The 12,564-nt window shown below is 54.9% G+C and overlaps 1 long non-coding RNA gene across 1 annotated transcript; it reads left to right on the top strand.

Annotated features, from left to right (window-relative positions):
* Window positions 1-5,528: 5,528 nt before the first annotated feature.
* Window positions 5,529-8,056, top strand: LOC123628074. Its single transcript, XR_006731588.1, has 4 exons — window positions 5,529-6,055; window positions 6,291-6,351; window positions 6,636-6,911; window positions 7,535-8,056. It is a non-coding gene; the product is annotated as an uncharacterized LOC123628074 (long non-coding RNA).
* The last annotated feature ends 4,508 nt before the right edge of the window (window positions 8,057-12,564 follow it).

The following is a 12,564-nucleotide window of genomic DNA, read 5'->3' as shown; positions in this document are numbered from 1 at the left end:
GTACATGGAGAGTACTGGGGTATTTGGAGAGCATGGGGTTCGTTGGAAATCCTAGAGGTGCATGGATAGTCTTGGGGTGCTGGGAGAGTTGGGGGGTACTTGGAGAAACCTGGGGTTCCTTGGAGAATCCTGGAGGTGCTTGGACAGTCTTGGAGTGCATGGAGGGTTCTTGGGGTACTTGGAGAGCTGTAGGGTTCCTTGGAGAATTCTGGAAGTGCTTGGACAGTCTTGGGGTGCTGGGAGAGGGCTGGGGTGCTTGGCCCTGTGGCTCACCCATAGACAGGGCTGAGGTCAGCTCCTCAGCTCCACGGGGGGTGCTGCACCCCAGAATCCACATCACTGTGCCCCCCCCGGTTCTGTGCCGGCCATGTGGGCGCCTGCATCCTCCCCACACCGAGCGTCCCCAGGATACCGGCATGTCCCCCCGTGTCCACCCCATGCACAGCATCTCTGGACGTGGCTGATCCCAGCCGGGCCGAATGCGAGCCAGCAGGGTGCAGAGGCCTGTGGGCGCCGGTCCATCCCCATGTCCCGCACCGGCCACCGTGCTCAGGCTGCGAAGCGTGTCCACCTCATGGGCTCCCTTTTGTCACCAGGTACTCCCTCCGCCAGAGGCTGTTCCCTCCCATCCCGCAGGTGAAAGGGGAATTAACTGGCATCTTCCTTCCAAACCCCGAGGTGAGAAACCCCACCCTCAACCTCCCATTGTCTCTGAATCCCGGGTGTCGGGTGTGAGGTGGGGGTGTCTTGGGGCTCCGTGTGCCACCCTGGGGGGGCTCCTTCCTCCCCCAGCGGGGCTGACGCTTGCATGAGGGCCAGGCAAGGGGTGGCTTTGTCACCCACAAGGGCTGGGCAGAGAGAGATAAACTGTCCTCGGGTGCCCTAAACCGGGGACTTAAACAGCAGACATGTGTCCCTTCCCAGTCCCAGAGCCCAGGAGTGTGAGACGCAGGGGTCTCGGGGCTGCGCTCCCTCCGCAGGCTCCAGGGAGGCTCCTTCCTGCCTCTCCCAGCTCCTGGGGGCTCCAGGCGTCCCTGGGCTTGTGGCCGCGTCACTCCAGCCTCTGCCTCCGTCTCCACGTGGCTTCTCCTCTGCATCTGTGTCTCCTCTGCTGTCCCTTAGGGGGACACTGTCATTGGGTTTGGGGACCTCCCTGATCCAGGATGGTCTCATCTTGGGATCCTTCATTTGAGGACATCTGCAGGATCCCTATTTCCAAACACATTCCCGGGTTCTGGGTGGACGTATCTCTTTAGGGAGGACCCCAGCCTGTCGGAGCAAACAGTTCCCACTGTGGACCACCAGGACTCGCCCCACTGCCGGGCCCTTGGGGGCTGCAGAGTCTCCCAGCTCAGCATCACCCTGTAGGAGCATTGAGGGAGGAGCTGGCGTTTCTATCCACCTGCCCCTGCCCTGGTGGTTGAGGGGCATTTTTGAGGCGATAACCTCTGTCCCTTCTCACCTGCCCTTGAGCATGGGCCATGTCTGCTCCCCGTAATGAACAGGCATACACCCCCAGAACAGCAGCTCCAGGTTTCACCTTGAAGATGGGGCTCAGAAAAAAGCACCCCAAAATGAGGCTCTCAGCAGCAGCCTGAGAGCAAAGTTTCTCTCTGACCTTCTCCTGCCCTCCTGTCTCTGTCCCATCCTCCCCCGAGGTAGCCATGGAAACTAGAATCCCTCCTCCCCAGGGCGGGTCACAGAAACCAGAACCCCTTTTCCCCAAAGCCAGCCATAAATCCTGAAGGTACGACTCCCACTTTCCCTCCACCTTTCTGTGCAACACTGGCCGTAAGGAAATTCTCTGACTGCCTGTTTGGCTGGAGGTCCTGGGACCCCCACTCCAGAGAGGGCCCTGCCCCACACCCAGGAGGAAGGAGGCTGCTCAGGGGGCCAAGAAGGGTCTAAACAGACAGGCCTTGCTGGGTTCCCCACTCGGTCCGTCAGCGTCAGATCAGGCCCTTTTGTCCCATCGTATGTCTACACGGCCACCCACGCTGTGCTGAACCTGAGCACAAACATGGACAGTTTCCCTGTGTCTTTGGGTCTCCGTTCTGAAGGCTCCTGTGGGCACACGCTGCATACATGTGTGTGCCTTTCTCCTATTAATCAATTTCCCTCATGTCAGGGACTTTTCAACAACCATTTAGGGGGCTGGGGGCCTTGGTCCCTACAGGGAGGTTTCCTGGGAAGCCCTCCCTGGCCGCCCATATTAGCATCCCTGGGGGCTTCCATGAAGCCAGCTCTGTGTGGTCCTAGAAGAGTTGAGGGTTCATCAATCATCTGGGAGCATTACTCGAGTCCGCTGAGGGTTACTTTGACCTGGAACATCATTGTGGAGTTGAAGAGAGGAAGATACAGAGGTTCTGAGTCGATCCCTTCCAGACAGCCCTCCCACCCAAATCCCTGGCTGTGCCGTGCACAGGGGGCCTCCAGGTTCCTTCTGGGGCTCCCCTTCTCAAATGTGGGGGCCAGGAAATGCCACTCTGCAGGGGGCCAGGACTGGTAGGCAGTGGCATGAACAAAGGTCTGGTGAGACCCCCGTGAGTGCACAAGGCCACCCCCTGTAGCCCCTGTTCTCCTCCTTAGCCTGGCTGGATCACCCCAGCTTAACCTCGGGGTGGCCTCCCCGAGTTCTGCAACCACCACCTGCCCCGCTCCCAATGGCCAGCCCTGAGGGTTCAAGGAAGCTGCTGATGTCTCCTCTCTGATCCTCTCTGATGCAATTGCTCGGGGAGACACCCTGTGTCCCAGGACCTGGGGCTGTCCTCAGGGGTCCCTGAGGGTGCAGGATCCTGGAGCCATTGAGCCCAGCAGGAGTGAGAGGTCCACCCCAGGGCCCAGAGGGGGGGTGCCCCAATGTAAGCATTAAAGTCTGCGTGTGCTCAGTCAGGGGACATCTGTCTGCCTGTGCCCGGGAGAGGGCTCCTGGTCTCTCTCCCTCCCAGCCAGCAGGCCCCTCAGACACAAATGTTTCCCTGATCTATTGATTTCTTAAGCAGCTTTATTGAGATACAATTCCCATATCAGATAATTTGCCCATTTAAATCATGCAGTTCAGGGGTATTTAGCATATTCACGATGTGCTACAGCCACAACCTCTGTCTAGTTTCAGAATATTTTACTCCCCTGAAGGAGACCCCGTACCCACCAAGCACTCACTCTCCATTGTCTGTCCTCAGTAATCGACTTTCTGTCTCTATAGGTTTGCCTGTTGTAGATATTTGATGTACTAGAATCATATAATACATGGTCTTTTGTGTCTGGAGTCTCTCACGGAGCATGAGGTTCTCTACGTCCCTTCATGTTGTAGCAGGTGTCAGAGCCTCATTCCTTTTCATGGCTGTGTAATATTCCACCATGTGGATGGGCCACATTCAGTTTATCCATCCATCTACCGAGGGACACTCAGGTGGTTCCCACAGTTTGGCTGTTGTGAATCACGTTGGTCTTTGTGGAAGTTCCCTTAAGACGAGAACCAGGCAGTGGGCAGCGAGCTGTCTCAGTGGTGCCGTTTCTTCTCTCTCAGGTCACCTGGGAAGGGACCCACCTGCCGTCAGACTCGCAGGAACCTGAGGACATTCTGACGGTGGAGGAGATGCCATAATTTTTTGAGTGGACGAGCAGAGATTCAGGCTTCAGCACCATCCTCCTCGTCTCAAAAATATCCTTTCTGTATGTTGTTAACTTGAGCTACTGTCACAAATTGTGCTGTTGGTGAATGATTCCTACCTTGATGTGCAACAGCAAAACTCCATGTGCAACAGCAAAACTCGATGTGCAACAATGTAACTCCACGTGCAAAGACAGAACTCCACGTGCAACATTGTAACTCCATGTGCAACAATGAACTCCATGTGCAACAATCTCCACATGCAACAATGTAACTCCATGTACAACAATGTAACTCCATGTGCAACAACAAATCTCCATGTGCAACAATGTAGCTCCACATGCAATGGCAAGACTCCATGTGCAACATCAAAATTCCACGTGCAACAATGTGACTCCATGTGCAACAATGTAACTCGGCATGCAACAATGAAACTCCACATGCAACAGCAAAACTCCACGTGCAACAACAAAACTCTGTGTGCAACAATAAAACTCCATGTGCAATAACAGAAGCTGCCACCAAAGGTGATTGGCACACATAGTGGTGGAAGAGATGTCATGAAATTGGCCAGATGTTGCCCTCCAAGTGCAAAGCCTGGTCAGACATCCACCCACAGGGAATGGTCAGAGACCCACATTGAAACGCCAACGTGTCTACCGCTTCAATTCTGCTGAGTCTCTGGTCGCTGTTGGTTGGAGTACGCTGGCACAAGCCCCTGCGGGCTGCCGGGGCATGTCCTCATGGTCAGATGCTCTGAAACACCTGGTGAGACGTATCTGCATGTTAGCAGTTTGCAACTGTGTCCCAGAATCTTGCTTTTTTACTACGGAAAGGATCAGAAATGAGGGCAAGCATCTTCCCATCGACTCATCTCCAATCGCAGTGACTTGTGAAAAACTGACAGGAAGGAAACGGCTAGATAATTGGATTGTCCGTCCCGATGGGGTATTTTGCAGCAACCCAAAACCCACGTAATTAAATCTAGAGACCATTAGGTACTGGGACAGCCTAAACGTTGCTCTCCTTTGTGCACATGTCTGCATTAGAAATTCCTGCACAGTGCTCTCAGGGCGTGGAGAAGCAGGTGTTTCCTTGTGGCTGGGGGTATGCGTTGTGTCAGTTTTACATGTTTGCATGACTGTATTAGCAAGGAGGGTCTGTCTTAGCAATGTGAACATAGTCTGTGGGCAGATGCTTTGCTGGGAAGGTAGCTGCCCCACCTCAAGGGCAGTCACACAGCACCGTGGCTATTTGACCAATCGGACACTGGACCAGCCACAAAAAAAATAAAACAAAGCAAGTAGAAAACAAAAGGGGACATGGGAAGCAGGCGACACCATGATGTATTACCAGCTGGTGAAATATCTCAACCCCTTACTGGATGCCCAATGTTGTCAAAATTAAGTTGTTGGCGCTTGCTTCTAGCAATCGCCCCAGTGGATTGGATCCAATGGTCAGCAAAGGTGTAGTGATGCGTTTATTCACTAGAGCATTGTGTGTAATGCTTTTAAGAAAATGGAAAAACACCTAGATGTTTATTCATAGGACACATGTTTTAAAATTGTGCTGTCTGACACATAGAAATTTTGAAATGTTCTATTTGTTCGTGAGGAAAGATAGTCACAGTGTTTTATAGTAAAATGGAAAAGGTAGAGCACAACACATGGGGTAAGATTCCTTGCAGGAGAAATTGTATGTGTGTGTGCAACTGTGTGTGTTCTGTACATGTGTGCATGTGTATGAGTGTGCATGTGTGTGTGTGTGTGTCTGTGTGGAAGCTCAACACCACAATGTTGGGAATGGTTATCTTCAAACTTCAGATGTTTGTTCCATTTTTAAAAAATCTTTTTTATAGCGACAGGGTCTCACTATGTTGCTCAGGCTGGTCTCGAACTCCCAGCCTCAAGTGATCCTCCCACCTCAGCCTCCCAAACAGCTGGGATTACAGGTGTGAGCCACCACCCCAGGGCCTTTTTTCCCTTTTTTATGATTGTATGATTGCAGTTTTTGACTCAAAAAAAAAAAAACCCTTGTTTTTACAATGAAAATAAAATATTTCACTTCCAAAAAAAAAATCACGTATTAGAAGCCAGTTGTGATGTGGGAAAACACCAACAATAAGATGTTAAGTGAGAACCAGCAAAGACAGGCTGTGTTTCGGTACAGTCTGAGTGTTTGCAAACCACGAGTCTGCCTGCATTGGTCTCTCGGTGTTGGAATTATCGGGGATGTTTTATGCTACCTGGCGTTCGCCAGTTTTCCAAAATGTGTGTAATGAACTTGCATTGCTCTTACTGGGGCTCATTTTCTATGCATCCCATTGCTATTAAATAAATTACTGCAAAGAATTTTGTTCCTTAAAGAGATTTGGCGCAGCCGGACAGCCATACCGAGCAAGTCATGGCGGGGGACAGGAGGCAGGTTTCAGAAGTAGCTGAGGTAAGTTCCGTGGTGGCAACACCTCCACCTGTATGGGCAGTGGGAACGCAGACAGGGCAAGGGCGGGTTTCCCTGGAACACAGAGACCCTCTCCTGCTGTGCTCCGGGGAGAGGACAGGGCTCTGGTCCTTAATCCTAGAGAGTCTGCACTCACGGCTTTGCAGCTCCACACCTGGGGTTGCTGACACTGGTGGGGAGGTGAACCAGGCTCTGAGGGAGGCATTTCCTTCCCCAGGTGCTGCGGTCTGAATGTCTGTGTCACCCCGAAATTCCTATGTTGCAACCTCACCCCCAAGGTGATGGCGGTAGGAGGTGGGGCCTTGGGGAGGGGACGAGGTCCTGAGGGTGGAGCCTCATGGATGGGACCAGTGTCCTTATAAAAGGGACCCCAGAGAGCTCCCTCATCCCTTCCACCATGTGAGGTCATAGCGAGAAGGCGCCATCTATGAACCAGGAAGTGAGTCCCCACCAGACACAGCCTCTGCCATGCCGGGACCTTGGACTTCCGGCCTCCAGAGCTGGGAGCAGTAAATGTCTGTTGTTTACAAGCTGCCTAGGCTGTGGGGTTTTGTTCTCGCAGCCTGGACAGACGAAGACAGTCTGGTGGGCACAATGACGCCCCCACAGAGCAGCGATTGCACTGCAGCCACCCAGACCCCACCGCTCCCAGCTGCTGATCCTGGTGAGGTTCTTCCTTCAGATCAGCCCCTCCCGCCCCTCACAGTTCCAGAGCTGCCCCTTCTGCCATCGTGCTCTGCAGCCAGAGAGCGGAGGGCTTCCCAGGAACTCCACCGATAGTGCCTGCTTCCTGAGGAAGCTGTGACAGAAACTTCCAGATTTTGCACTGTTCTGAGAGGTGAGACAGAGGGAGGCCTGTGTCCAGGGTCATCAGAACACAGAACGGGTTCCGTCAAGGGCCTGGGAGACATTCTCAGTCTTGTCCCCAGAAATATTCCTGCAGAAAGCAGAGTCAGGACTTTCTGCCATCTCCCTGGATCCATTCTCTCTCTCTCTCTCTCTCTGTCTGTTGTCTGTCTTCATTGCAATAAAATACATATAACATAAATTTTACCATGACTGCCATTTACCACGTTCACACAATGCTGTGCCACTACCACCTTTGTCTAGTTCCAGAACATTCTCATCACCCCAAAAGGAGACCCCATCCCCATTAGCAGTCACTCCCCTTCCCTCCCCCGCCCCTGGTAACCACTAATCCACTTTCTGACTCTCTGGATTTGCCCGGTCTGGATGTTTCCTAGAAACGGAGCCCTGTGACATCTGGTCTTTCGTGCCAGCTTCTCTCCTGGGCATCGTGTCTTCAAGGTCCATCCGAGTCGTAGCAGGTGTCGGAGCCTTGTTCCTTTTCATGGCTGCGTAATATTCCGCCGTGTGGACGGACCACGCTCTGTGTATCCGCTCACGCATCAGTGGAGGCTTGGGCTGATTTCACCTTTTGTTTCTCTCCTTCTAAAATAGAGCTTTGAAGAGGAGGAAAGAGCTTCGGGGGAAAGGAAACAGCCCCGAGGGGTCTGACACCAAGGCGGCTGGCAGGATTGAAGCCAAGTGACACAGAGGCCACCTCCACTCGCTAACTGTGGGTCCGGGGTTCGAGGGCTTCGGGAGGAAAGCAGCAAGGTCGAGCTGAATTCAGCACGATACTTTCCGGTCCCAGTTCGCTGAAACCACACATGAAACACTCCGGTTGGGCTCTGGGCATTTAAAAAGGACAAAACAACCTGCCCAGGCCGGGTGTATTGGAGCCGCTAGGAAGAAAAAGTAAAAACAGCCATCGGAGTCTCCAACACAGATGCCATCCCTGCCGAAACAGGGTGACCCGGTCACGGGTCAAAGCTATGTAGAAATAACTCATTTCATAACACACAGTTGGTGGCTGATAAGATTTTTTAATTTCCAAACCTGCACCTCCCTGGTTGCCGCGCGGTGAGATAAAAGGCGCTAAGAGCAAGCGTCTTTCGAAACACTTCGCTTGCGTGGGAAAACAAAAACAAGGCCGTTTCGTGAGTGAAGGATGCACTCGGTCCCTATCACTGTGGCCAGTCGGGCCCCGGGTGCCAGGGGACAGAGATATAGGGTGTTGCAAGGCCGGCGGGTCCGGCTGCCGTCCGCGATAACCCCCAGGCGGGCGCGGTGCCCAGATTACGGGCAGGTGGCAGCTGCTTCGGTGGTGACAGGCTCTGAGCTCGAGAGACAAGTTCCGCTGGGAAACGCCAGCTCCAGCTCCAGGGACGCCCTCACCCCCGGGGGGACTTCTGATTCGGGAGAGGGATGGAAACTAAAACTCAGAACCCGGGAAGCCAGGCCCAGGCCGCGACGCTGGGCAGCGCGAGCTGGAAGTCACAGGGCGTCCGGCCCCAGCGACAGCGCGCACAGGTATCAGCCCTGCCGGGCAGGGGCCCTATTCTGGGCGCCTCCCCAGCCCGTGTCCCCACCTAGCCGCCGGGCCTCCCCATGTCCCGCTTTCTGTTCCTCCCGACCTGCCGAGGCCACTCCCCCTCCCTCCGGCCTCTGGGCTTCCCAGCCCCTCGCTCCTCAGCCGGGGGACAAAGGGGGCGTTTAACAATGACCCTGTGTCCCCAAAGACTCAAGGGACAGGGCAGGGGTAGGTTGTAGAAGGGCCATTCAGGAACCGATTTAGGCGTGATGGAATTGCTCAGAACTGCGTACTAAGTAAGGCTGGGAAAATCTGAATAACGTTGTGTCACGGCAACACCCCAGTTGCAACATCGTATTCTCCTTTTGCAACTTGTTACCAGGGAAGGAAACGGCGCAGTGTGGGGCGCCCACGGCCTTTGTGTTATTAATACTTTCCACAACTGCGTGTGCATCTGCAATCCTCTCAGATTAATGGTTAACTTCTTTTTAAATGACTGCAGCCCCCGTGCACTCTAGCCGTCCCCACTACCTGGGGTCCTGACTTACCTGACACCGGGGCGCCCACCTGTCCCGGCTGCCGGATCTCGTTTCTCAGCTGCCCCGGCGAGGTTCCAGGGCGTGCGGGCGCCCCGTGGCCCCTCAGGTCCCTGCGGTCAGTTTCCTGGTTGTCACAGCTGTGCCGCGGGGCTTGGAGGGGAGAGGAGAAACCCTCCCCGTGCCCTGCACCCAAAAACCGAGCGGTTTTGTTGGGTAACACGGGCCCAGCAGGTAACAGCTGGGCAATGGCTTCGAAGCTTCTTGGTTTGCACAAACTGAGGAATGTCAAGTGCTCGGTTTCTCAATATCTTTAGCAGTTTGGCCGGGAGAAGTGACGTCTACGAAGGCTGGCCTTGGGGGACCCCCAGAGGGGCTGATGGATGAGGGGCGTCCACTCGGAGGGCAGGACAGACGACGTGCTCCACTCCAAGGCATCTCGCTCGCGAGTACTGTCGAGAGAAAAGAACAGAACTGACAAAGCCTGGGCTCAGCTGAGGACAGGTGACGCTTCCAAGTGGACAGCCGGCATGGCAGGGCTCAGGGAAGCTGCCCCGAGAGACGGAGACATCAGCCACGGCCTGGAAAAGGTGTGTGGAGGGGACATAGCAGTTATGTCCCCTGGCCCAGATGGGCCCATGGTTCTGTGGCCACATGTGGGCGAGTGGTCGGCAAGGCTTTGGGACCTCACCTTCCTCCTCCTCCCCCTCCCCCTCCCCCCTCCTCCTCCTCCCCCTCCTCATCTTCCTCCTCCTCCCCCTCCCCCTCCTCCTCCTCCCCCTCCTCCCCCTCCCCCTCCCCCTCCCCCTCCTCCTCCTCCCCCTCCTCCTCCCCCTCCTCCATGCAAGATCAGATTAGGAGCTCTGGAATTCCCTCCCTCCCAGGGCACGGCAGGGAATGTGTGTCCGCTCAACTGTGACCCACCAGAGGTGCCCCTGGTGGTAAAGAATGCGGCAATCTCTCCCCAGTCACATGTGCATGACTTTCACAGCCCAGTGGCATTTTCTAGGGTCCTCCCAGGATACAAACACAAAATGACACAGCACTGGTCCCAGTCCATGGTCTGGGAGTGTCGTGGTGCAGCCGCGGGCTGGAATGCTGCCCACTGTGGAACAGGAGGGCTGGTGCCAGGGACAGGCATGCTGGTTTCTGTGATGTATGTCGTACGTGTCATGTTATGCAAATGCTACATGTTGTATTGGTCAGCTTGGGGGACCAGAACAGAGCCCCACCGACCGAGCATGTGTTAAACCACAGACATGTGTCCTCTCCCGTCCTGCAGGCTGGAAGTCCCAGATCCAGGGGTCTCAGGGCTGGTCCCTCCCGAGGCCTCTCTCCTGGGCGTGTAGACGCCGTCTTCTCCCTGTGTCCTCACGGGGTCGTCCCTCTGTGCGTGTCTGTGTCCTCATCTCTTCTGCTTATAGGACACCAGTCCTGTTGCATCAGGGTCCACCCTAGTGCCTCAGTTTACCTTAATCACCTCTTTAAAGACCCATCTGCAAACACAGCCACAGTCTGAGGTCCTGGGGGTCAGGGCTCTGACGGATGAATTTGAGGGGACACCACTCAGCTCATATCAGAACCCCACATCTAAGTTGCCAAGAGAGGTGCCCCGAGAGACACCAGGGAGGAGCTCAGTCCCCCAAATACGCGTCAAGAAACGGTGAGAGCCCAAGGACAAGGAAAACAGAAGAGATGCCCCTTTGTGAAGCCCCACGTGTCCTGCTGACTGAGGGCCGGTCACAGGTGCGGAGGGGCCAGGAGGTCCAAGGCAGCTGCTGTCCTCAGGTTGTTTGAAATCGCCAGGTACTGGGGGACATTGACCGAATAACTCACAGCGTGAGGCGGGAAGGGTGTCCAGGCAGGTGCGGTGACCCCGGACCCGGCTTGGACGGAGCAGGCTGTCCCTGAAAGGCAGAAAAGCATCGAAAGCTGCCCCTGCTGTGGGGCCTGGAGGGCCGTGGTCCCAGTTCCTGCTTTCTCCCTGGAGGGGAAACAGCTCAGGGGCCCAGACGGAGAGCCCAGGGCTTGTCAGTGAGCCATCTGCACCTAGATGCCACCCTCTGTCCCCAAACCCCACAGAGGGCCAGAGACCCTGGATTTCCCCATCCCCCAGCCTGAGAACTGGAGGAAAGGTGGCATGGAAATCCAGGCGGCTGCCTTCAAAATTCACCCTGAGGCTGGGTGTAGTGACTCACACCAGTAATCCCAGCACTCTGGGAGGCCGAGGCGGGAGGATCGCTTGAGGATCAGGAGTTCAAGACCAGCCTGGGCAATAGCGAGGCCTCATCTCTACTAAAAATAGAAAAATTAGCCAGGCGTGGTGGTGAGCACCTGTAGTCCCAGCTACTCGGGAGGCTGAGGCAGGAGGATCGCTTGAGCCCAGGAGTTGGAGGCTGCAGTGAGCTACGATGACATCACTGCACTGCAGCCTGTGAGACAGAGTGAGACTCTGTCTCAAAAAAAAAAAAAAAAAAGACCTTGGATGCAACCCCTGCCCCACACCCCAGGTGGGGGTGTGGCCCCAGCCTTTCCCCGGCCCAGCCTCACCCTGCCTGCCTGAGAGACGGGCTCGAGACAGAACCAGACCCGGCCGGCACCTGCTCTTACTGCCTCCAACGGCTCCTCAGAGGAGACAACGTTCTTGCCATGGGGTCCAGAGGGACCTGGTCCCGATGGCATCCCGGTCCCCACTGGGCACCCCCCTGCAGGCACAAGTGCCCCATCCTGATCCGAAAGCCCAACACAGACCCCGGAATAGGAATCTATTACTGTTATTATTATTGTATTATTGCAGGTATGTTAAGGCACTGTCTTCTAATCTTCCATGTTGTTTTTGCTTGTTCTCCTTGGAAGTTTGTCACCTCTCCAGGGGTCCCCGGGCTCTGAAGTGCCACAGCCATGTGGTGTCACCTCCATCAGGAGCTCCTGGCCTCCAGGTTTGAGAAACTCTCTGACTTAATTGTGAGAGATTCGTTCCCATCCGTTCTCTTGAATTTCTCTCTGGAGCCCTCGTCCTGTGAATACTGGCCCGTGTAGATCCGTCCGTGGCTTTTCCTGCTATTTCCATTTCCTCGTCTCTTTTGTTTTCGAGGAGTTTCTCCCAGTGTTCATCCACTGGGTCTTGTCACTTTCACAATGGCATTTTTAATTCCTTTCTGTTTTTCTTAACATGCCTTTCCTCCCCCACCCCGGTCCTGTTCTTTTTTTCAATGAATATTAATAATTTTTTAAAAAATCTTCTATCCCCTGGTTAGTCATTTTCCCATGAGCTGATTTTCCACCCTGTTCGCTTTGGTGTTTGGGTATTTGGGCATCTTTGGTTGTCTGCTCACGTTCAGGAGTGACAGAGGAGTCTCGCCATGCACAGGAAAATGTGGCAATCTTGGTGCTGGGACCCCTGTGCAGAGACCCCCCCCCCCCCCCAGAGACCAACACGAGTCTCCCTGGGTCCCTGCAGATGGCAGCGGTGGGGGGTGGGGAGCAGGGTAAACATGCTCACACAGGTGTGGCCAGGATCCTGCTGTCAGCCCTGCCACCCCCACATGCAGAGACCCCTGCAGGGCCCCCCATCCCTC

This window comes from Lemur catta, chromosome X (assembly GCF_020740605.2).
Source record: "Lemur catta isolate mLemCat1 chromosome X, mLemCat1.pri, whole genome shotgun sequence".
NCBI classification, from domain to species: Eukaryota; Metazoa; Chordata; class Mammalia; order Primates; family Lemuridae; genus Lemur; species Lemur catta.
The sequence above is the reverse complement of the archived record's forward strand: the minus strand, read 5'-3'. Positions and strand labels throughout refer to the sequence as shown.